This window comes from Orcinus orca, chromosome 12, assembly GCF_937001465.1.
Source record: "Orcinus orca chromosome 12, mOrcOrc1.1, whole genome shotgun sequence".
In the NCBI taxonomy this organism is placed as follows: Eukaryota; Metazoa; Chordata; class Mammalia; order Artiodactyla; family Delphinidae; genus Orcinus; species Orcinus orca.
The window spans coordinates 24,410,777-24,435,375 of record NC_064570.1 but is presented as its reverse complement, the minus strand read 5'-3'; the positions used below and the strand labels follow the sequence as shown (position 1 = coordinate 24,435,375).

Genomic DNA, 24,599 nt, shown 5'->3' with positions numbered 1-24,599 from the left:
ACTTAAAGAAAAGAATACCAATTGCTGGCAAAGATGTAAGCAAAGTAAGAAACACTCATACACTGCTGATGGAAAACAGTTCGGCAGTTTCTTAAAAAGTTAAACATAACTCAGCCATAAAAAGAAATGAAATTGAGCTATTTGTAATGAGGTGGATGGACCTAGAGTCTGTCATACAGAGTGAAGTAAGTCAGAAAGAGAAAGACAAATACCGTATGCTGACACATATATGGAATTTAAGAGAAAAAAAAATGTCATGAAGAACCTAGGCTTAAGACAGGAATAAAGACGCAGACCTACTGGAGAACGGACTTGAGGATATGGGGAGGGGGAAGGGTGAGCTGTGGCAGGGCGAGAGAGAGTCATGGACATATACACACTAACAAACGTAGTAAGGTAGATAGCTAGTGGGAAGCAGCCGCATGGCACAGGGATATTGGCTCGGTGCTTTGTGACAGCCTGGAGGGGTGGGATAGGGAGGGAGGGAGACGCAAGAGGGAAGACATATGGGAACATATGTATATGTATAACTGATTCACTTTGTTATAAAGCAGAAACTAACACACTGTTGTAAAGCAATTATACCCCAATAAAGATGTTTTAAAAAAAAGAGAGAAAGACAAATACCGTATGCTAACACATATATATGGAATTTAAGAGGAAAAAAAATGTCATGAAGAACCTAGGGGTAAGACAGGAATAAAGACGCAGACCTACTGGAGAACGGACTTGAGGACATGGGGTGGGGGAAGGGTAAGCTGGGACGAAGTGAGAGAGTGGCATGGACATATATACACTACCAGACGTAAAATAGCTAGCCAGTGGGAAGCAGCCGCATAGCACAGGGAGATCAGCTCGGTGCTTTGTGACCTCCTAGAGGGGTGGGATAGGGAGGGTGGGAGGGAGGGAGACGCAAGAGGGAAGAGATATGGGAACATATGTATATGTATAACTGATTCACTTTGTTATAAAGCAGAAACTAACACACCATTGTAAAGCAATTATACTCCAATAAAGATGTAAAAAAAAAAAAAGTTAAACATATACCTATTTTGTATCCCAGCTATTCCACTTCTCTGTATTTACCCAAGAGAAATGAAAGCATGTCCACAAAAAGACTTGTTTATGAATGTTTCTGACAGCTTTATTTGTAATAGCCCCAAACAGAAACAGCACAAATGTCTATCAACAGGAGAATGGATGAACAAAATATGGGATATCTGTACTGTAGAATACTACTCAGCAATAAAAGGGAACAAACTATTGATACAAGCAACAGGGATGAGTCACAAAATAATTACACTAAAGAGGAAGAAGCCGGGATGGGTGTGGGAAGTATATACTACATGACTCCATTTATGTGGAACTTTAGGAAAGGCAAATGAACCTGTATTGGCAGATCAATTTTGCCTGGGGATGGGCGGAGGAATATTAATGGGGGGGTGTAGAGAAAATGATTACAAAGGGGCATGAGGAAATTTTGGGGGTGACAAATGTGTTCATAATCTTGATTATGAGGATGGTTTCTTATATATATGTCAAAACTTACTGTATACTTCAAGTATGTGTAGTTTATTACATTAATTATACCCCTCCATAAAGAAGTCCCACCCCCAATGACTTACGTACCATAAACATTTTATTTACATCAGGAATACACATTCATTGGACAGATTTGCTTCTTTTGTTAGTTTTCATGTGTGATTCCTGCACTTGTAGGGCCATGCTGCCTTTCTTGCAAAATCTCGTTTTGTGATGCATTATCTAAGAAACCCCCCATCTCGTTCTCTTCAAAATGGAATAAGAACTTAAAGACATATGAGAAACAGTGTAAATTTACCAACTCTCTAGACTTTGGGGATTTCTGTCCCCTAATCTTTTACTGTATTATCTCCTATGTTTAACTCAACAATGTTTTTGTGTGTGTATGATTTGTCCTATCGTTCCAAAGCATCCTACTGAGTTACTGAAATAGTATTTTCTTTATATAATTATATGTCAGTGGTTTATGTACTATTTTTATTAAATTATATTATTGCAGTGCCAAGTGTAACTGGCATAAACAAGGTTGGGAACAAACATGACTAACTTTTGGTAAGCACACAGCTTTGCAGGGGGAAACTGTATGCAGACCCTGCCTACTAGAAGCTACCAGCCACTAGCATCCACTGTACTGAAGGCATTCATCACAGTGCAGTTTTACAAAATGAATTGGAGTCAGTGCATTTGCTGGATTGGCTAAGGAAAAGTTGATTGAGGAAGATTCTACTGCTCAAGCATGCTAATGCTGACCTTCCTCAGCTGTAAGTATTAAGAGTCTCTGCCTGGGGATAGGGGTATTATTAAGGTTTAAGTGAAGTAATGTAAATAAAGTGCTTAGTGCAATAAAGTGCTTTAGCACTTATCCTGGCATGTAGTAAGTGCTAAAAATGTGCCTAATTTTGATCATGTGTGTTATTTCAGAAAACATCTTTATAACATTAGGGCAGGAAGGACCTTAGAGATTGACTCAATCCGTTTATTTTACAGATGAGGAAAGTGGCTGAACAACACACACATTTGCAAGCAGGGCTGAAGGTCGCGCAATCGCCAACAAGTTGATAATCTCAGGATGCTTCCCAGGAGGCTTCTTCCTAAGGGGCTTCTGAAAGTCTAGAGAGTTCTTTAATACCAGGGGAGGAATTGCACACTTTATGTCAGACTCATAAAAGAGCTTCTTTTGAGGGCAGCCTTACTTGTTCAGAAGGCAGATCATCTTCAATAGCTGTGAACATCTTTTAAAAACATTTGCTGAATTCTACTTTTGAAGTGTCGGTATTCCTTCACACAGCTGAAATCAGTGGGTGTGTGAAGCGAGCTAAAACCAGGCCTCAGTGAGCCGCGAAGGGAGTCAGGAGGTTGTGGGACTAATAAACAGATGAAATCTGATTTAATAAGGTGGGTTAGAAATTTTATGAAACCGACGTTTGCTTTTTCCCACTTGGGTGTAGCTTCAAACTAAGACCTACGCCTTCTTGGGCTGGAAAATGATCCATTTCTTCCCCTTCATGGTGAAAACAAACCGGCCTACCAATTGTGCTATAGGGATTGTATTTTTCATCTGAAGTTTGCCCATGGAGGCTGGCATCCACACTCCAGACTTGGTGCAGTGAACATCACTTGCAAATGCTAACACTTGGAATGTGACGGAAACAGATCATGGTCACCCTGTGCTGGCCAGGATGATGCCCTTCGGTACTGGTGTTTGCCTCTACTGGCCCGATGCAGCTTGAGGGATCCAAGTTGCAATGCACCTGCTGACATGCTGCAGGGTTGTTAACCCCTGACAGGCATCTGAACTCAGCCGACCAGGGCCAGTAACCTGGCTTCGGAGGCAGGAAGCCTGGGTTTAAATTGTGCCTCTCACACACTCAGGCCCATCACTTAACCTTTGGAATCGTGCTTTCTGTCACAACAGGAAAACGTAAATACCAACTTTCTAACATTCTTAGAGTGAGGTTTAATGAATTAATAGCTTCATGAATTTATAAACTCTAATGAGAAATAGACACAAGAGGTTATTAAAGTGAGCAAGTCAGTAATGACTCCATTTGCTTCTACTTTAAAAAAATATGTAATGAGAACACTCCCTAACACCACACACAAAAATAAACTCAAAATGGATTAAAGACCTAAATATAAGGCCAGACACTATAAAACTCTTAGAGGAAAACATAGGCAGGACACTCTATGACATAAATCACAGCAAGATCCTTTTTGACCCACCTCCTAGAGAAATGGAAATAAAAACAAAAACAAATGGGACCTAATGAAACTTAAAAGCTTTTGCACAGCAAAGGAAACCATAAGCAAGATGAAGACAACCCTCAGAATGGGAGAAAATATTTGCAAATGAAGCAACTGACAAAGGATTAATCTCCAAAATTTACAAGCAGCTCATGCAGCTCAATATCAAAAAAACAAACAGCCCAATCCAAAAATGGGCAGAAGACCTAAATAGACATCTCTCCAAAGAAGATACACAGATTGCCAACAAACACATGAAAGAATGCTCAACATCACTAATCATTAGAGAAATGCAAATCAAAACTAAAATGAGGTATCACCTCACACCAGTCAGAATGGCCATCATCAAAAAATCTACAAACAATAAATGCTGGAGAAAAGGGAACCCTCTTGCACTGTTGGCGGGAATGTAAGTTGATACAGCCACTATGGAGGTTCCTTAAAAAACTAAAAATAGAACTACCGTATGACCCAGCAATCCCACTACTGGGCATATACCCTGACAAAATCATCATTCAAAAAGAGTCATGTACCACAGTGTTCGTTGTAGCTCTATTTACAATAACCAGGACATGGAAGCAACCTAAGTGTTCATCGACAGATGACTGGATAAAGAAGACGTGGTGCATATATACAATGGAATATTACTCAGCCATAAAAAGAAACGAAATTGCGTTACTTGTAGTGAGGTGGATGGACCTAGAGTCTGTCATACAGAGTGACGTAAGTCAGAAAGTGAAAAAAAAAAACTATATGCTAACACATATGTATGGAATCCAAAAAAAAAAGATGGTTATGAAGAACCTAGGGACAGGACAGGAATAAAGACACAGACATAGAGAATGGACTTGAGGACATGGGGAGGGGGAAGGGTAAGCTGGGACAAAGTGAGAGAGTGGCATGGACATATATACTACCAAATGTAAAACAGATAGCTAGTGGGAAGCAGCCACATAACACAGGGAGATCAGCTCAGTGCTTTGTGTCCACCTAGAGGGGTGGGATAGAGAGGGTGGGTGGGAGATGCAAGAGGGAGGAGATATGGGGATATGTGTATTCGTATAGCTGATTCACTTTGTTATAAAGCAGAAACTAACACACCATCGTAAAGCAATTATACTCCAATAAAGATGTTAAAAAAAAATAGCATCTGGGACTTTTCTGGTTGTCCAGTGGTTAAGACTCCATGCTTCCACTTCAGGGGTGCAGGTTTGATCCCTGGTCAGGGAACTAAGATCTTGGATGCCGCATAGCAAAAAAAAAAAAAAAAAAAGCATCTATCCCTGCCTTTAACTTTTGGTGTTAAACATCTGTGACTTTCTCACTAAAATAAATCTTTCACATGTCATTCTTGACATGCTAAATGCTAGTCAATTCAGCATTTATTGAGCACATACTATGTGCAGGTGTAGGAGCCAAAAGGAGTCATGATTATTTGTTCAGAAGGCTGATCACCTTCAATAGCTGTGAACATCTTTTGAAAACTCTGCTGAATTCTACTTTTGAAGTGGTGGTATTCCGTGAGAGGTGACAAGACTCCTCAAGGTATGTACAACTAAAATACTTCTTGCTCAAAATTACTGTGTTCATCTGTGATTACCCTAACACCGAAATGAAATTGTAAATGTAGATCCTTTTTAAAATAATGAATTGAAGTTCTAACAAAGCGTTTGACTTACAAGGTTTGTGTTTTTCAATTAATAAGAATTTTATTAGATTGAAAACATTCTGAAAGAGAAATTTCACTCCTGGCATGTCTCTCGTTTACATTTTTGTCAGGTTTATTAATGCATGTGTAGCATTTTGTGTGCAGGGAAGCAAGAGCTTTTTGAAGAATTGTGTTGGAAACGCAGTCATGTTCCAGATGTCTTTATCTGGTGTCTGTGTAGGCGGGATATAGGCTCTGGTTCTTATTCTTTTGAAATTGAGATTTTAACTTTAAGCATTTATATGATGCTTAGTGTAAGAAGTACTAATGTTTTATTATAGCTTTCGAGGTAAAAACATTGCAAAGCAGTTGACAGGCATATTGTTTCTGTTGCTAAAAAGTTTATGATTTCTCTTAAAGCTGATGTGCATATTTGGATTTGCACTAGTTGAAAGTTTTAAGAAAATATCTCTAGCAAATCATCTAAGCTATGGAAGAAAGTGTATTCAAAATTGCTAAAATTCAAAAGAGAAGATTTTATCTAAGAAGAATGATGTTTAAGATAGTCAAGTTGAAGTTTTTTCTTTTAGAACTTCTATTTTGAGATTGGAACAAGTACTTTGGTACTACTAGTTTTCTTGGCTTACATATAATTTTAATTAACAAGATACTAATTATGAATGTAAAGATTTCCAAATTTATCATTAAACCCCAAAGAAAGACAATCAGAAATGTCTTGAAGTAAATGGTCTGCTTGTGAAGATGTGCTCATTTTGAAAGTATACACTTCCGGGTCAGATTTCTAATGTGGGCCAAGGAAGTAGGCTTTCAACTCTTCAAAAACAATACTGTCTCTGCAGCTGTCAGGGGGTGCAGGAGCGGGGAGGGCAGAGCCAGATGAAAACAGAGCTTTATACGATTGCAGTGTCAGCATTTAGCAAGGATGCTCTTATTGTTATGAAGTTGCCCAGATGTGGGGTACAGAGATGATGCTAGACTGTTGTGCTCTGGAAACCATGTGATAGGATTCCAGGCAGATACCACTCTGATTATGCCCTGAGGGCCGGCCCTCTGTTTTCAACATCTTGTATTCATAATGCCCAGGACAGAGCCTTACCCATCAACTAAATGAACAGTTGAATGTACTAGCAGCTCTGCATGCCAGAGACACGAAAGAGCTAGTTGTGGGAGAATTCGAAGAGTTTTTCTTTTCACGTGTTGTTATACCATAGCACACAGTATCCTGTGTTCCCTGGTTTTGTGTTTTTGATGCCTGCTCCTTTGGGGATTCCTTTTAGAAAATCAAATATCGAAATATTAAAAGGAAAGAAATAGCTAGGTCATAAGAACTGACATTTATTCTGGGGCATTGGTAAAAAGTCACTTCATCTCTCACGTATTTAGAAGAAAGGTGATCATGTTTATAATTGTTTAAGTGGTTGCGATGAAAAACTCAGAATTAGAGAATGTCAGAAATAGAAGTCACCTGAAAAATCCTCTTTGTCAATCCGCCTCCTATAGAAAGGGAAACAGATACAAGCATCACTTAGAATCGAGGGCTTCAGAGCCGTCCCATCCTGTCCAGTGGCCAAGAGCCACAAGTGGCCATTCTAATTAAATTTTAAAATATTTAAAATAAAAATCCCCTTCCCAAGTTGCACTATTTTGAGTTCTCCATAGCCATGTGTGGCTAGTGGCTATCATACTGGGCTGGGCCAATTGTAAAACTTTTGCCTCATTGGAGAAAGTTCTGTTGGACCTTGCTGGACTAGACTTTTTCAACACAACTCTTTCCTCTCCACCATGAAAAACCTTAATGTACAGGTTCCTGATGATTGGCCCCTAGCACTGGGTCAGATATTTCAATAAAGAACTTAAGATTGGAAACCTTGTGTGAAATGAAACCTTGTGTGAAATGATTCTGTTACTTATTATGCATTTTTGGTTCTCCTAGGAGGGAGGTGTACCCGGGAGCCCCATGGAGTGTGTGTGGTTCAGACATCAACAGTCTTGAATGAGCAATCAAGGGCATGTTCCCCAGACAGAATGGAAACTGGCTGTTGGCCCTTGCCTGCCTCATGTGAAACACCAAGTTTAATTTCAGGTCTGTGTCATGTGAAAGTAACTTCCTAATGCTGGTGTTCTTATTTAGCAAGTCTGCTTAACTAAGCCTCTTCTATGAGTAGCTAAACGTACACGTAATTCAGTTTTCTTTTTAATTTTTAATTAATTAATTAATTAAATGTTGGCCGCATTGGGTCTTGGTTGCTGAGCACAGGCTTTCTCTAGTTGAGAGCGGGGGTGGGGCGGCTACTCTTCGTTGCTGTGTGCGGGCTTCTTGTTGCAGTGGCTTCTCTTGTTGTGGAGCACAGGCTCTAGGCACCCAGGCTTCAGTAGTTGTGGCACACAGGCTTAGTTGCTTTGTGACATGTGGGATCCTCCCGGACCAGGGCTCCAACCCGTGTCCCTTGCATCGGCAGGTGAATTCTTAACCGCTGCGCCACCAGGGAAGTCCCCGTAATTCAGTTTTTAATAATCTATCATTAATGGCTTTTTTTTTGAGTTGATAATATCTTATGAACCTTCATAAGACTTAATCCAAGATGAGTTTTCTCTGTTGAGTGGTTCTGATAGATCCAGTACACTGTTACTTGGATTATCCTGAGTAACAGTGAAATAAGTGGAGGCTGAATCCTGGTTTTTACTCCTGGTTTATTTGTTCAACTAATTAACATTTGGGGACTCCTTTAAAGTCACAGGTCTTGTAGATATACTTGATTACTTAATGTCAGCTGAGGGATGTAAACTAAGGACATTGAGGGAAATAAAATCTTGGAGTATAGTTTTAGCTCAGAAAGCTCTTTACAGCTATTAATCAAATGTCACCTTTACGAAGCCTACCCTGACCCCCCTATTTAAACAGCAATCCTCTGGCATCCCTGATTTCCCTTTTCCTGCACTGTTTTTTAATAGCAGTCTTCACCTTCTGTCTTATTTATTATGCTTATTGTTTATTGTGTGTGTCTCTAATAAAATCTAAGCCCCTTAAGGGCATGTATTTTTCTGGGGTGGGTGTGGGTGTCTGTTTCGCTGGTAAATGCCAAATGTCTAGAATAGTGCTTTGTCACAGAGTAGGTGCTCTGAGTAGTTATTGAATGAATGAATAAATAGGTGACCAGGATCACAAAGAGTGATGTTTTCATTTGATCACTCCATTAAGACTATTGCTAAGTTCATCAGTGACCTCCATATATTAAAGCTAGTGGACATTTCTCAGCCCTCACTGTACTTAAATTTTGAGCATTTAATACAGCGATCACTCCCTTTGTCAGGGCACCATGCCACAGGTTCCAGTTTTTCCTCTTACCTTACTGGCTAGCTTCCTCTCAATCCTTCCCCACCTGGCTCTTTTCATCTCCCCACTCACTTAACCGTGAAGTACCCAGTGGTCACTCTTCGACCCTCTTCTTTGTTCTATCTATACTCATGGTCTCATCCTGTCTCCTGACTTTAAATGCTAACCATATAGTGAGGATACCTACATTACATATCTAGCCTAGACTTCTTCCCTTAACTCTAGGCTGCATTAGTTCAAAAACAAATGAACCCCACATTTCAGTGGCTTTTACACTGACACACATTATTTCTTGCTCATGGGTTTGTAGTTCAGCTGCATCTCAGCTCCAGGCTATAGGTTGGGTTCAGATTTTTCCCTTTGTTCCATAGATGGATCTTCTCTGTCTTCTCATTCTAGGTACCAGTCTGAAGGCACCACCTCTGTCTGGTCTGGTCTATTCTCTTGTAGCAGAGAGCAGGAATGAAAGGGTAGGTGGGGATTTTTGATGGCCAAGACCAAAGTCAATAAAATAGGGAAGTATACTCCATCAGCTGAAAGGGAGAGAATGATGTCGAACAATACAATCTAGCCGAATTGTCTATTAGACATTTCAGGCTTCACATGTCCCACACCGAGTTTCTGATCTTTCCCTCCGAAACTGCTCCTCCCACATCCCTCTCCATTTTAGTTACTGGCAACTCCAGTTGCTTAGACCAAGATCCTTCGGATCATGCTGGACTCTTCTTCTGCATATTCTATATCCAATATTTTAGAAAGTACTGTCGACTCAGCCATTGAAATATGTTTGGAATCCAAACACTTCACACAGCCCAGTGCTGCTGCTTGGTCATTGTCAATGTCACTGTCAAGAGACAAAGTCATTGTTTCTTGCTCAGCTCGTTGCAGTAGCCCTCCAGTCCCTCTTACTGCTTCTGCCTTGCCCTCTCAGTGAATTTTCAGCATAACAGTCCCACCTGAAACTGTGTAATGCTTCCGCCTTTCTCTTAGAGTAAAAGTCAAAATTCTTAGACTGGCCAACAAGAAACTACATGGTCTGGCCCCCAGTTACTTCTCTAGTGCATCTGTTACCACTCCTTCCCTTGTTTACTTTGTTTCAGTGATGTTTCCTTGCTATTTCTCTAACTTACCAATGTGTTTCCACTTGCATTAGTTTTCCATCACTGATATAACAAATGCCCACAAACTTAGCATCTTCAAACAACATAAATTTATTAGCTTACGGTTCTGTAGGGCTGAAGCCTGACACAGGTTTCGCTGGGCTAAAATCAAGGTGTTGCCTGGGCTGCATTCTTTTCTGGGGGCTCCAGAGGAGGATCTGTTTCCTTGCCCTTCCAGCTTCTAGAGGCTGTCCACATTCCTTGGTTCAAGGCCCCCTCCCTCCATTTTCAAAGTCCACAATGGTGAGTTGAGTCCTCCTAATATTGCATCACTCCAACATCATTTTCTACCTCCCTCTTCCACTTTTAAGGACCTTTGTGAGTACATTGGGCCCATCCAATAATTCAGAATAATTTCCCTATTTTAAGGTCAGCTGGTTAGCAACACTGCTTCCGTCTGCATTACTCAGCACCCAGTTCTACAAGGGTTAAGTCATAACCAGCTGCAGTTGCTAACCGACAAGGCACCCTGAGAAGAAGTTAAGATGATGACAGGGTGAGGCCCTCTGTGCTTTGGACAAGAAGGCCCCTTAGGCAGTTAGATGCATATCTCAGGAAGAATTTGAATGAACCCAGATTCTTGCATCTTCCCATACATAGAAAAGCACTAAAATCATTAACTTGAGATATTGGTTCTTTGTGATTAGCAGTAGTAGCCTTTTACCAAGATGTATGCTTGACTGAAAGTATTCCCTTGCCAAAAATCATATATAAACTGGCTTCTCTCTCGCCTCTTCAGAGCAGTTCCCTCAGAGCTACTGAAAGGCTGTCTCCTGAGCTATACTCCTCAGCAAGACCCAGAATAAAACTTAAACTTACAACTCTTATGTTGTGTGTTTTTCTTTAAGTTGACAACTGGAATGATCACGAGGAGACATCTGTCAAAAATAAATGTAAAATGTGTGCAGGGGTCCCAAAAGCCAGCTACATGTTATGATGGGGGTGACATACTTATTGGGAACATTTGACTCAACATGGATTAGGATGTGATGCAGAAATGTGGAATCTAGAACTACACTCTCCACAAGGTATCCATTTAACAAACCGGGCTGTGCAAAATAAAATTAGTTAAATAAAATAGAACACAAATTTTAGTTCTTTGGTTTCAGTAACCACATTTCAAGCACCTACTAGCCCAGGGAGGCTGGTAGTTACTGAGTGAGACGGTGCAGCTGTAGAACATTTCTATCATTGCAGAAAGTTGTGTTGGATGGTGCTAGTCTAGAGTGCAGGCAGTGGTCACGTCTTTATACCATGCACTGGTCCTACCACATCAAGGATATGGTTATGCTGGATCTGAGTAACACATTTCAGAGGGACATAGACCAAATAGAGCATTTGAGATTAGAGGGCCTGGAAAATGAGGGAAATGAAAATCATGCCCTACGAGGTACGTTGAAGGACCTGGGTAATTAGCTAGGAGAAGGGACAGTACCTCCTCTACGCTGAACGTCAAGGCTAACACGAGGAAGAGGAAGGAGTTGCCCTCATGGCCCAAGGGGTAAACCAAAGACTAAATTAGTGGACGTTAGAGGAAGCAGGAATCGTTATGCTATGCAAACTCAATAATTTAGAGGAGTTCTGGAGTCAGACAGCCTGTGTTCAAATCCTGCACTGAATCTTCCTTTTTGGATGAATTTGGGCAGGTTATGTAACCTCTCTGAGCTCCATTTCTCTCATCTGTAGAATAGGACCATATTAGTATCTTCCTCATTGCTTTATTGAGGAGAATAAAAAATATTATATATACAAAATTGAATATCTAACAAGTTAACTAGTATTATTATGTCATATTCTGGCTGATATAAGGAAGTTCATCTAAACACTGAATGAGCTGCTCTGGGGTTATAAGTTCCCATCGCTGGAGATGTTTAATGTGATGACAATTTTGGGGCAGGGAGTATGGAGGGCACTGAAGCTCTGAGTAAGAGGCTGAGTTGGAGTATTACGTTTCCTTCCTGTATAAGCATGTACGGTTATTTTGTTTTGTTTTGTTTCATTTTCTGTCTATTTTCACCAAGGCTGTCCCCAAGTCTTGAGCATTTTTGACTCGGTCAGGTGACAGTTCATACTTTCTTGCTGACCTTGAGGGATGGAGCAGGAGGAAGAGGAAGGGAGGGAAGGAGGATGAATGAAGGCTGAGCCTCAGCCTCTGGGTCCTGCCCAGTACCCACCAGTCGGCACTCCTCAAAAAGAGACTAGAGAAGCATAAGGCCAGTCCTCAGACCAGTGCAGGTATTCTAGAAAGAACGAGGGCCAGAGCAGCCTTAGGCTTCTGTGGCAGGTTCTGAGAGAAGTCCAGAGTGGTGTATGCCTGTCCTCCCAGCAGCTCACCTAATGGCTAACTGTGGATTTGTAGTAGCTGATAGTTGCTGTAAGTCTAAACTGTCTAAACTGAATTGTAGGAATAAGGCATATGAGAAATTTTATCAGGTCAGCAGTCAAAATGATCGGATGGAAACATTTTCAAAACTACTTTGCACAGAACCTTGCAAAAAGAAGGGGGTTGGGATGGATGGAAAACATGATGAATGAATCTTTATGGGTAAAAATAGGAGCTAACATAAATATTTAATACCTAATACTCAAGTTATTGCTCACCTGGACTGTATTCAAAAGTAAAATCATAGTATAATACCAGAAACTTTAGCAGGGCCTCAGATACAATTCTCACACTAGTAGCTTAAGAAGTTTTAGTTTGTAAATGTTCATTTCTCCCTTAAGTCTATGTATCTTGCATCCAACAGGGCACTTCTTGGCCCATTTCCTATCATTTGCATTTACCTGGTCTCCTCCCAGTGGAGGAGGCTCACCTGTACAGCTTATTAGAATATGCCTGGATGATGGCTGTGCCTCCTGGCTAAAACACCAGGATCTCTCTGTAGGGAAGGGGCCCCCCGGGGTGTTCAGGTTCTGCTACCCAGCTGCAAAAGTGTGACCGCATCACTGTGTGTTGGGGTCTTGACTTAATAGGGTGTTTACTTACTAACTAGCCTAATGTCTGTCTGTCTGTCTGTATTTTAAGATTTCCTGATGTCATTAGGCACTAAAAACGTTTAAAAATGTATTTTACTAATCATTGTCAGAAATGTGCTATCAGCACATGTAGAGGAGTTTGTGAATACAGGGAAAGGATCTAGCACTTTGAGAGTTTTCCTGGCAAGATTTTCTGAAAGGCAGGCCAAGAGGATGCTTAGGGCATCTGCAAAACAGCTATTTTGAGAACAAAATTCCAAATATTTTATTTGTTAATTGGTAACTCAAAAAACAAACCAAAACAAAACAAAAAAGAAGTCATCATGACTTTTTTTTTTTTTTTTCATCATGACTTCTTAATCTAAGTTTAGTGACAGGGGGTTATTTAGAACACAGGGAAAGATGGGAAACCTGGATTCCTCCCAGTTCCATACTTTGAGATCTACTCTGTGGAGTGAATTGTGGCTGGGTTCCTCGAGTGGGTTTGCCAGTTGTGGACTACAGATACAGCTTTATCATCTTTCTGTTGTTGGTCTAGTGTAGATCATTCATCCTTCTGTCCCTAGTGCCTCACCCAGCATCTGGTTCAGGGTGAGTCCTTAATAACTGTGGTCTATGTCAAACTCTGCCCTGGCTGGCTTGCCCACGGCTCACTTAAGTGGAATACAGCCTGGATCCCAACTGTAGTTTAGTTTCGTTTGTTCAGAGCAAAATAAACTTTCTTGAGACTTTTTCAGCCTAACCATGGTAAACAATCACTAACTCTGGCAGAAGACGAGGCCACCTTAACCTCTGTATAAAGGTGGTTCAGGCCCGTGGCTGGGTGACGGGCCGACCCGGCTAGCCGCGACGCCGGCTACATCTGCAGTGCTCAGTAGGTGGCGCTCGTGCTCTCTTTGTGCCGGAGCCGGCGGCAGCCAGCGCTGAGGCCGTGGGTTTGGTCCAGATGGTCAACTCAAAGCAGCTCCTTGGGCAAGCAGCTGCACAAACCCATGATCGGCGCGGTGGCAGCCGCCTCTGACTGTCCCTGCTCGCAGGCTGGTTCAGAGTAAAGGCCTTTGGAATCTGTGAGGCTGGAGACAAGAAGCTAAGCCACTGTCTAAAATAAGCAGGTTAGGAGTCTGCTCTCTGGTTCCCTGTAGGAGAGTCCGGGAGCAGCTTGGAGGCTGAGACCAGGCTGCAGGGAGGCTCTTCCCTCCTGTAACTCTGTTCTGGAAAATCTCATCAATGTGGCCAACTCTCTAAAGTCCTGTCTTGGAACCAAATTAGTGAAAATCAAGAGCATCTTGAACCAGTGACAGAATTATATTTTTTATACCTATGTGCTGGCTTCTGGTCAGTCTTAATTTCTAACATTCTGTCTTATTGCCAATATAAGAGCATTAGCCCTCCTCAGACAGTGCCTCCCTCTATTTGGGGTATAGAAAATGTGGTCACCATAATTACCCTCCATTTTCTGACAGCTGAGTCTCGAGCAATGTTATGGACCGAATGTTTGTGTTCCCTCCAAGTTCCTTTGTTGAAATCCTAATCCCCAATGTGATGGTATTTACAGGTGGTGCCCTTGAGAGGTGATTAGGTCGTAAGGGTGGAGCCCTCATGAATGGTATTAATGCCCTTGGAAAAGAGGCTCCAGAGAGCTTTCTCGCCCCTTCCACCAGGTGAGGACACAGTGAGAAGATGGCCATCTATCAACCAGGAAGCAGGCTCTCACCAGACACTGAATCTGGTGGCACCTTGATCTTGGGCTTCCCAGCCTCCAGAGCTGTGAGAAATAAATTTATATTGTGTATAAGCCACTCAATCTAAGGTATTTTCCTATAGTTTCCTGAATGAACTAAGACAACTGTATTCTATGTCAAACTCTGCAGTTGCTGGCTTGCCCCCTCTTCCTATCTAATTCAAACTTAAACTCTTACACAAGACGATGGGAAACCATCAGCCATTGGGATTTGGTTTTTGCTAGTCTCAGTTTATGGGATGAATACCTGCCATGTTAGCAAATCCTTGTCTACCTTGAAGAGAGAGGCAGTAGCTGTCTTTTTAAAATTTGAATGGATACAAAGCAACTTCTCAGAGAGATGAATCCACTTGTGGATCATCTCCTTTGTGTCTGACAAATGCCTGGCAAATACGCTGCCACCACTTCTCTCTAGGGTAGGCATTATTCATTTATCGTGGCACACTTTCCTGCTGGACCAGTTGTGGCTTCAGGTGCTTTGGCACGTGGGAAAAAACTTACTTGTTTGGTTTCAACTGTGGTTGATCTTTAATATTTTCATTATATTAGATAATAATAAAGGTCAAAATATTAGCTGAAACAAAAAAACAGATCCCTTAGAGTTGGTTCTTTAAAGAAACAGAAACTCTAAGGAAAGCCATAGGGCATCATTTAATTTTAGAGCTCAAAGGAAGTATGATGAATTTCCAGAATCTCAAGATGATAAAGTTGATGCTCAAAAGACAAGCTGGGTGAGAATTCTGCTTCTGGTGAGGGTGGAATCACTTGTTGCAGGGTAACCTTGCCTCCAAGAACAACTAGCAAAGATGGAGAAAATGCATAGAATACCTGTGTGAAGGCACTGGAGTGCTACTCAGACAGCAAAAATTTGAAGGGACAAGGCCCTTACGAAAAAGAAAAAAAAAGAAATGAAGTGACATTTGGACTGGTTTTCTCCCTCAAGGCACTTGCAAATATCCAAGCTGTGGCTTAGAGGCTGAGAAGCTAAGCTATGCTTCCAATAGTTTTATGGGGCACGAAGAGCAAAACTTGGTGTTTAGGGACAGCCAGTGATCTAGGGTCTTGGCACCACTCAGGTTTTAGGTTGGGACCCTCAAATTACTATACCATAGGAAATAGAAGACTCTTTAAAAAAAGTCAGAAGCCCAACTTCAAATCACTTCAATTTATGATTGGGTAAGATAATCTGTTCCAAGTTAACTGCCTGTTGGAAGCAAAAATAAACTCCCTTCAGGAAGATAATACAATCTAGAGCTTTAAATTATCTCAAAAATTTTTAATAGAAAATGCCCTGCATTCAGACAAAAATTATCTAGTGTACCTCAAGGGAAAATTACTGAAAACTGAGTGGGGAAACACTCAAGAGGTTTGAATATTGCAATTATCAGGCATGGAGGTTAAAATAATTGTGATTAGTATGTTCAAGAACTGAAATGATGAGAGAAATTGCACAGGAAACTGTAATAAATCAGATGGAATATCTAAACTTGAAAATTAATATCTAAAATTAAGATTTCAATGGATTCGTTTCACAATGGCTTAGATATAGTTGAAGAGAGAGAACATAAACTGAAAGATGAATCAGGGGAAGGCAGACAAGGATTAGATGGAGTTAAACTGGACTAAGGCCCTGCTTTGGCCAGAAAGTGGTAAATTTAATACTATTTATTAGACTTTAATAGTCAGAGATGAATGCTGAAATCTCTATGGTAACCACTAAATACATAATGCAACATTGTATAATTAAAAATAGCCAGGTAAAGAGGGAGAAGTGGGATAATAAAAATAAGAAAAATTCATAGTCTAAAGGAAGACACAAGAAGAAAGGGAAAAAAGAAACATAAAGCAGAAAGAACACATTTAAAACAAATAGCAAGATGGTGAGTTTGATTTTATATATATCACTTATTGTATGTAAATAAATAAAAATTCTAATTAAAAGAGAAAAAATATCAGAATGAATAAAACAAATAAACAAACAAAAAACCAAATCAAAACAAAACCCAGCTCTACATTGTGCACAAGTGCATGTTGCAAAGTATAAGAATCCAGGAAAGTTGAAAGTAAAAGGATGGAAAATGACATAGCATGTAAATATTAACCAAAAGAAGCTCATTTACCTGTACATATATCAGATAAAGTAGACTTTAAGGCAAAAAGTGTTAATAAAGATAAAAAGGGACATTTCATAATAAGAAAATGGTCATTCCAACATAAGAATATCATAATTGTAAATTTATATACACCTGGTGATGTATAAGGTAATGCTTGGTAGAACAAAACGGAGAAATATGAAAATCTGCAATTATAGTAGGAGATTTTAACATACCTCTCTCAGTAACTGATAGAACCAGTGACCAAAAATCAATCGATCAGTCAACCAGGATAAAGAAGATTTGAACAACATGATTAACAAAATTGACCAAACTGGGACTTCCCTGGTGGCACAGTGGTTAAGAATCTGCCTGCCAATGCAGGGGACACAGGTTCGAGCCCTGGTCTGGGAAGATCCCATATGCCACGGAGCAACTAAGCCTGTGTGCCACAACTACTGAGCCTGTGCTCTACAGCCCGCAAGCCACAACTACTGAGCCTGCGTGCCACAACTACTGAAGCCCGCGCGCCTAGAGCCCGTGCTCCCCAACAAGAGAAGCCACCTCAATGAGAAGCCTGCGCACTGCAACGAAGAGTAGCCCCCGCTCGCCACAACTAGAGAAAGACTGTGTGCAGCAATGAAGATCCAATGCAGCCAAAAATAAATAAATTAATTGATTAATTTAAAAAAAATTGACCAAACTGTTGTATACCGAATATATAGAACATTGCACTCAACAACTACACACAGAACATTTACCAAAAATTGACCTATGCTGAGCTATAAAGAATTTCAACAAATTTCAAATGAATTAAATCCTACAGAATATGGTTTATGACCATAACAGGATTCAACTATTAATTAAAAGCTTAAGAAAAGATAAATAGAAAATTTTCTGTTTAGAAATGAATCAATATACCTTTAAACATATGTCAAAGAAAAACTAGTGAAAATTAGAAAATATGTTGAATGATAATCCATATAATAGATCAAAACTTGTGGAATACAGTTAAAGATATTCTTAAGTAGTCTTTAACTCATATGTTCATATGTTAGAAAAGAAGAAAGGAAGAAAGTAATCTAAACATCTATCTCAAGAAGTTAGAAAAAGAACAGCAAATGAAACATCAAGAAATTAACACAAATTAATGAAACAAAACAAAATGTGCAATTAAAAAAGATAAAATAGATGAAACAAAAAGCCAGTAGTTGGTTCTGTGAACAATATGATTGATAACCCTCTTATAAGACTTATAAAAGACATAGGGAGAAGGCATAAATTACCCGTATCACAAGTGAAAAATACTACAGATATTACAAAATTTTTTAAAAATTTAAGAGGATATCATGAATAATTTGTGGCAATAAATTTGAATATTTAGGTGCAATGGATTAATTTCTTGAAAATATGGCATTCAGTAACTGATAGAAACAATGGGAACATTTATTAAAGAAAATTAAATCCATAATTTAAATCCTTTTCACAAAAAACTCCAGACCCAGATAACTTAACCCAAGAATTCTAATATTTAAAGATAGAAGAACACTTAACATACACAAACTCTCCTTAAGAATAGAGAAATAAGGAACACTCCCCAGCTCATAATGACAAGGACATTATAAGAAGAGAAAGTTAAAGCAATCTCTCTCATGAACATAGATGCAAACATCCTAAACAAAACATTAGCAAACCAAATCTACTAATGTAAAAAGGATATTACTTCATGATGGAGTTCAATTTATTCCAAAAATGTAAATTTAGCCTAACATTTGAAAATCAATCACTGTAATCTATCACATTAACAGAAGAAAACAAGAAAAATCATGATTGTCTGAACAGATACAGAAAAGACATTTTATAAAATTCATATCTATTTACAATAAATATTCATAGCAAACTTGAAATAGAAGGGATCATACTTAATCTTATAGAAAATGTCTACAGAAGTCATAACAGCAAACATCCTATTTAATAGTGAAATATGTGTTCCCTTGAGATCAGAAACTAAAGAAAGAAGACTGCTATCACCAGACATATTCAAATTCTATCAGAGGTCCTTACCAGTACAATAACTTAAGAAAAATGAATAAAAGGTGTAATGAATGGAAAGTGAGAAATAAATGACATTATTTGTAGATAACATTATTGTGTGCTCAGAAAATCCAAAGGCATCTAAAAATGGCCTATTAGAATTAGCTAGTGAATTTGATAACCTTGCTAGCTGCAAGGTCAATATGTAAAAAAAATTATATTTCTATGTAAAATCAACAAACAATTAGAAAGTAAAACTTGGCTATGTCGTTTTCAATATCATCAGAAAACACCAAACACCTAGAATTAAACCTAATGAAAAATGAGCAAAAACACCCCCAAAATGATAAATCGTTATTGGAAAATATTTAAAGAAAACTGAAATAAATGGAAATACCACATTCATGGACTGGAAAACTCAATATTGTAAAAATATAAATTCTCCCCAAATTGATTTATAGATTAAATCCAATCCCTATGAAAAATCCCTGTGTGTGTATGTGTATACACATGTGTGTGTAAATTGATAAGCTGATTCTAAATTACACATGGAAATAAAAGGCTAAGAATAGCCAATACTACCTTGAAGAACAACAAAGTAGGAAGACGTAGATTATCAGCTATAAAGACTTATTATAAAGCTACGGTAATTAAAACAATGTGGTGTTCATGCAAGCATGAACAAATCCATCAGTGGAACAGAAGTCTAGAAAAAGACCCACCCACATATGGACTTTCAATTTATGACTAACATAGCACTAAAGCAATGGAGAAAAATGTTTTGCTTAAATAAGTGGTGCTTGATGAATGGCCTATCTATGTAGAAAAAAATTGATCTGCCCCCTATGTCAATATTTATTCAAAAATTCATTCTGGGTAGACTGGTAATTCTGGTAAACACCAGAGCTTCTGTAAGATAATGTGAGAGAATATCTTCAATATTTGGGGGTTGACAAAGGTTTCTTAAAGAGGACACACTTGTATTTGTCAAAAGGTAAAATATTGATAAATTGAACAACATTAAAATCGAGAAATTCTGTTTATCAAAATATATCATTAAAAGAATAAAAATTCACAGAGCCACAGAATAGGAGAATTGATTTGCAATTACAGTTATTAATAAAGCATTTCTTTCCAGAAATATGAGAATGTTACAAATGAACAAGAAAAAGACAGATGACCCAACGGGAAAAAAAGGGAAAAAAATCATGCATGTCTAAAAAGAGGATATCCATCCACTTGGCCAGTAACTATAAGAAAAGATGTTCAACCTCATTAGTCATCCAGGAAAGGCAAATTAAAATGACAATCAGATACTGTTACACACACCCAAATGGCTAAAATTAAACTGCCTGATGATACCAAGAGGAGGACATAGAGCAACAGCAGCTCTCATACACTGGTTGTTGAAATAATTGGTACAATCTCTTTGGAAAACGATTTGGTAGTATCTCCTACAGCTGAAGAGGCACATGCCATATAACCCAACAATTCCTCTCCTAAGTATATAGGTAGGAAATGTCACAGCAAAGTTATTTGTAGCAGCCAATAATTGGAAACAATTTAAATGTCAGCCAGCATTAGAATGGATAAATAAATTGTGGAATAGTCATATAATAGATTACTGTATGACAGTGAAAATGAATGAACTACTACAATCATGGATGTGTAACATGGATGAATCTCACATGTATAGTTTCGATCACAGAAGAAGACACAGAAGAATACCTTTATAAAGTAAAAAACCCCAACAACCACAACAGCATACATACACATATATACACACAGAAGTAAAACAAATCCCTGTTGCTGTACGTCAGGAAGGTTGCTCCCTCTGGAGGTGTGGAGGTGAGGGAACTTCTAGGACACTCGGCTGTGTTTTATTTCTTGACCTGGGTGGTAGTTTACACGAAAGAATTCTCATTGTACTAATTCAGTATTTTTGCAATAAACAGATTTTAAAGATATGTTGAGAAATTAAAGAGAAAAATGAGATTTTTAAAACATTTTGATGTAAGTTCAATGATTATCATTGTAAACTCTTCTTTTTGGTGTGCCGCACTTCAATTATTTCAGCTTTCTCCTCATCCTTCTTTCCCAGGGCTCTCTGAGTGCAGATGGGCAGCAACCTGACTCACACCCTCTTAAACAAAAAGGGAAATGCTTGATCTGTAAAGGCCAACTGGATTCAGGGGCTCAAATATGGTTATCAGGATTATGTCTGTTCTCTCATCTTACAACTCCACTCCCTTCCTCTTTTTTTTTTTTTTTTTTGAGGTACACGGGCCTCTCACTGTTGTGGCCTCTCCCGTTGCGGAGCACAGGCTCTGGACGCGCAGGCTCAGCGGCCATGGCTCACGGGCCCAGCCGCTCCGCGGCATGTGGAATCCTCCCGGACCGGGTCACGAACCCGTGTCCCCTGTATCGGCAGGCGGACTCTCAACCACTGCGCCACCAGGGAAGGCCCTCACTCCCTTCCTCTTGACACTATTCTGCACGAAGACTATCTTCACGTGGTAGAATTCCAGCAGAAAGAACCAAGAGGTAGATTTCACTGGGCTCTTCCGGGTAAACTTAGGCACACTGAATTCAAGGGGCTTCAGTACCCACAAACCCCAAGATAACATAAGAGTAAAAACAGTGTGGTTGCCATGAAGCAAATGCAACTTCATGACATGTCAAGTAGCCTCCCGCCCCTCTTTACAGCAGATTAAAACCCCTCCTCTGTGGAAATCCTGGAGCTGCTGCTGTCTGTGAACTAAATACCATATGGAGTGTGATGCTGCTTCAGGCTGCCCTGGAGGCTAGGATGGGTGAGGGGGCCTAAGGGTCTGTGATTGACGGCCCCACCTAGACTCTATGTATCCAGGACACAGTGCTTCCTCCAAAGAAAGGATGCGGGCAGGCAAGAGCCATGTGTCCACTCTTTGCTAAATAATTTTTACTTTTGCACATTAGAAAAAGTGTAATGCACACTGCCAAAATGCCCAAATGGACAAGAAAAAGACAGACACCCAATACTGTACCCACAGGTTATGACTATTGGTTTGCGTCATCCTTGCTAATATTTGATATTATCAATATTGAAATTTTTGTCAGTCTAATGAGCAAAAGTGATAGCATCTCATTGTTTTACTTTTTATCGGCCTGATGTGTTTCGGTCGTTTGCATTTCTTCTTCTATGAACTGCCCATCCTATTCCATGCCAGTGGTGTACAAATGGGGGATGGGGCACACAGCAAGAGTGATCATCTCTGCCAGGGAGGACAATTTTACCACTGATGCTATTCAGGATTGCTGTGCATGATGATGATAAAAAGAAGACTGGCTTGCAGCTGGTCTTATTACCATTTTAAAATTCTCTATAGACAATGCCCCCTCTCCCTCATCGCTGGTGCCTGGGTGGGGTGCTCCTACTGTCTCTCCCACGTTCTTCTGAGTTGTTTGTCTTATTGCTTTGTATGATTTCTGTTTGTATTTTTTTTCTTTTTTTTTTCTGTTTGTATTTTGGACATTAATGCTTTGTTGTATTTATTGTGACTATCTTCTCCCATTCTGTTCTTGTCTTTTAATTTTATTTATGGTTAGGTGTTTTGTTCCCTTTAACTTTTGAAGATCATCAGTTAACTTGTATGGTAGGCAATTAATTTGTTTTAAAAACTCTCACTCTCTTTCCTTTGGGCATTGCTTTAAATTACTCCCAGACTGAATTGGAGGACTTCTGGATCCATTTTCTAATGACTGACAAGGGAGCAGCCAGATGGTCTAGCTATGACAGCACAGCTCGTCAATACTAGATATTTTGGGGAGATGAATTGTATCAGAGCAAAAAATCTCTCTGCGCAAAGGATGAGTCAAGGGCATGACTGACTGGCTGCTAGCATCTGCAATCAACTCTGGTTTGCTACCCTCTGACTCACTGATTAAAGCATAAATAGATTGGGCAGGATCTTGGCTTTTAGTTCAGAGAAACTTTCTTGATATTCAGGGGGTTGGTAGAGGAGATTATAACTCTGCCTCCAAGGATGCCGCCTTTGTTAGGAACGGTGACCACGTGAGAACTTTCTTTTGCATGTAGAAAGACCAGAATAAAGTTAGCCTTTCTGCTGCCACTGCTTATGTTCCTTGCTCAAGCTATGGCTGGTCTTTGTGAATTTCCCCGGACATACCCATAGCCTTGCCTGAGGATGGGACTTGTGAGTCAGTGGTGGCCATCACCTTGGGCTGGTGGTGTATGCATGTATTTCATGAATAGCTGCCACTACCACTTACAGCCTCACTTACCTGCATGTTTGTTCAGAGGCAGATTGTCAGCCAAAAAAGAATGAGCCCTGTGACACTGCAAGCAAAAAAAGGATTAGCTGTGCAAACAGAAGTCTGCAACAAGACATGATCCTCTGAAAAACAAGCCAGCCACATGCCTAAAACCTCATCTATAGTATTTCAGCTTTTCCGTTCCCAGCCTCATCGCGCACACACCATTAACTTGCACACGCCAGAAACTCTCACACAGCCACACACTTATGTAGGCTCACGTCAACTTAATATGCAGAAATATAGTCACATACAATTATAAACATTCACATAGAACTACATTCATACCACACACCTGCACAAAACTACACACATACACTGATACATGTTGCACATACATCCTCATACATGCCCTCACATACAGGTACGCACTCACACACATTATACATTCACACACAAATAACCACACACACATTTCATATAACCTTCCTTCTCTACCAGGAACACACACTTTCTCACCTGGAGATCTGGGTAGCATTTGTAATAAAAATGCTCCCAGAAGTTTCCTTCCTGCTGTTTGGCTGCTGAAATTTGTGGGACAAGTAGTGGGAGGGACACTCAGGCCTGAGTCAGATGACCAAGTGCTCTGACTGGGAGCTCTGACTGGTGCTCTGACCAGGGGCGACCACAGAACCTCACACACAGAAAGACTTCAATATTTATTGAGAAAAATCAAAGAATTTGTGATTTACCCCATAACCTTTTCTTTGTCTAAATTTTAAAATTAAAAACAACTTTTTATTAGAGTAATTTCTTGTCTCTTTCCCCTTGCCTAACTTCTAACAGACATGCCCAAGGTGATATGCAGATCTCTTATACTAAAACCCTCTCTGGAGAGTAGAAAACCCACATAACTTCCTAAGTCTTTTGAGAATGTAATCGGAGCTGTAATTAGAGCTCATCTAATCCAAGGCTGTCATGTTATAGATGAGTGAACTGAGGCCCAGAGATATTAAGTGATTTCTGCAAAGTCACCCTGCTGGTTGGTAGCAGAACAGGGACAAGGGACTCAACAGCCTGATTCCTGGACCAGTGCTATCCTACACTTTGCACTTTGGACTTGACTGATTTTATTCCAGGGAATAACTTCTTGATAAGACTCTTAAGAAAACAAGTCTTAACATATAATATACACTATATTACAGTAGTCTATGAGGAATTATACTGGTTAGGGTAGAGCATTAGCTGTATTCTAATAAATCTTGCTTATACTATCACCCTGCCAGTCCTCCAATCTGACATATGTTTAACCTTGTGACTTTAGATGTGATGAAAGCATCCCTGTTGTACTATTTCTATAAATGTCAACTCTGACTTTCTTAGTATATGGGAATCCCTGAATATTCCATGGTTGGTTGCATCTGCCTGGTAGTTATTAGAACAATCTCAGGTCACAACAGTTTTTAGCCTTGCCCTACTTAATAGATATGCTATAGCTAGTGATGGTGACCATCATTTCATTAGAGCAACAAAGCCACTAACTGTCTCATTA

General features: G+C 39.7%; 1 long non-coding RNA gene across 2 annotated transcripts; it reads left to right on the top strand.

The window, feature by feature from the left end:
* The first annotated feature begins 481 nt into the window (after window positions 1-481).
* Window positions 482-24,182, top strand: LOC125960716 (uncharacterized). 2 transcript variants are annotated; one of them, XR_007470683.1, is made up of 3 exons: window positions 482-5,331; window positions 7,389-7,538; window positions 14,481-24,182. It is a non-coding gene; the product is annotated as an uncharacterized LOC125960716 (long non-coding RNA). The 2 variants fall into 2 exon arrangements; XR_007470684.1 differs by having other exon boundaries at window positions 7,389-14,692; window positions 19,932-24,182.
* Window positions 24,183-24,599: the final 417 nt, after the last annotated feature.